Source organism: Otolemur garnettii, unplaced genomic scaffold, assembly GCF_000181295.1.
Source record: "Otolemur garnettii isolate 467f Iridium unplaced genomic scaffold, OtoGar3 scaffold00345, whole genome shotgun sequence".
NCBI lineage: Eukaryota > Metazoa > Chordata > Mammalia > Primates > Galagidae > Otolemur > Otolemur garnettii.
Window position 1 is genome coordinate 94,741 of NW_003852740.1, and position 872 is coordinate 95,612.

Genomic DNA, 872 nt, shown 5'->3' on the forward strand with positions numbered 1-872 from the left:
GGAAGCTGGGAGATCAGAGACATGACTAGAGGCCTAAGAGAGGGACACAGAGGGAAAAGAAGTGGGGAGAAAGAAGGAGAGATAGAAAACCAGAAGAAAGAAGCTTCATCTATCTGGAAAGAAGATTATCCAGAGCCTTCCTTCCCTCCTCCCCCCTCCTCTGTGAGAGCCAGGACAGGAGCTGCCTCTCCAACAAGTGCTTTTTGTTTTGCACAGAGGCGGGTGCAAAAGACTGGCCTACTTCAGAGAGGTGTGACAATCCAATGGCTCTCATAGAGAAGACCAATGGTAGTACTGTTCCCATTTATGACTTTTTCATTAACAATACTTCTGAAAACGAAATTTGGAAACCCTATGTCTAGACCCAACTATTTACTTGGGAACCACCAAAATATACATTATTATTTTATTTAGTTTGTCACAAATGCAATGGCGAGAATGGAGAAGAAGTATTAAGGGCTGGCAGGACATGCAAGAAAAAGCAAGTGTAAGGGCAGCTAAAGACAGACAACACATGGGGGTATCTCTTGTATCTTATTTCTGAGGCTGTGTCTATTTGCTCATGAGTATAAGGACAGCTTCTCATATCTTAATGACTCATTTAAATAACATGGTCCTTTAGAAACTGTAATACTGGGCAGCGCCTGTGGCTCAGTGAGTAGGGCACCAGCCCCATATGCCGAGGGTGGTGGGTTCAAATCTGGCCCAAGCCAAACTGCAACAACAACAACAACAAAATAGCCATGCTTTGTGGTAGATGCTTGTAGTCCCAGATACTAGGGAGGCTGAGGCAAGAGAATTGCCTAAGTCCAAGAGCTGGAGGTTGCTGTGAGCTGTGACACTACGGCACTCTACTGTAGTGAGACTCTTGT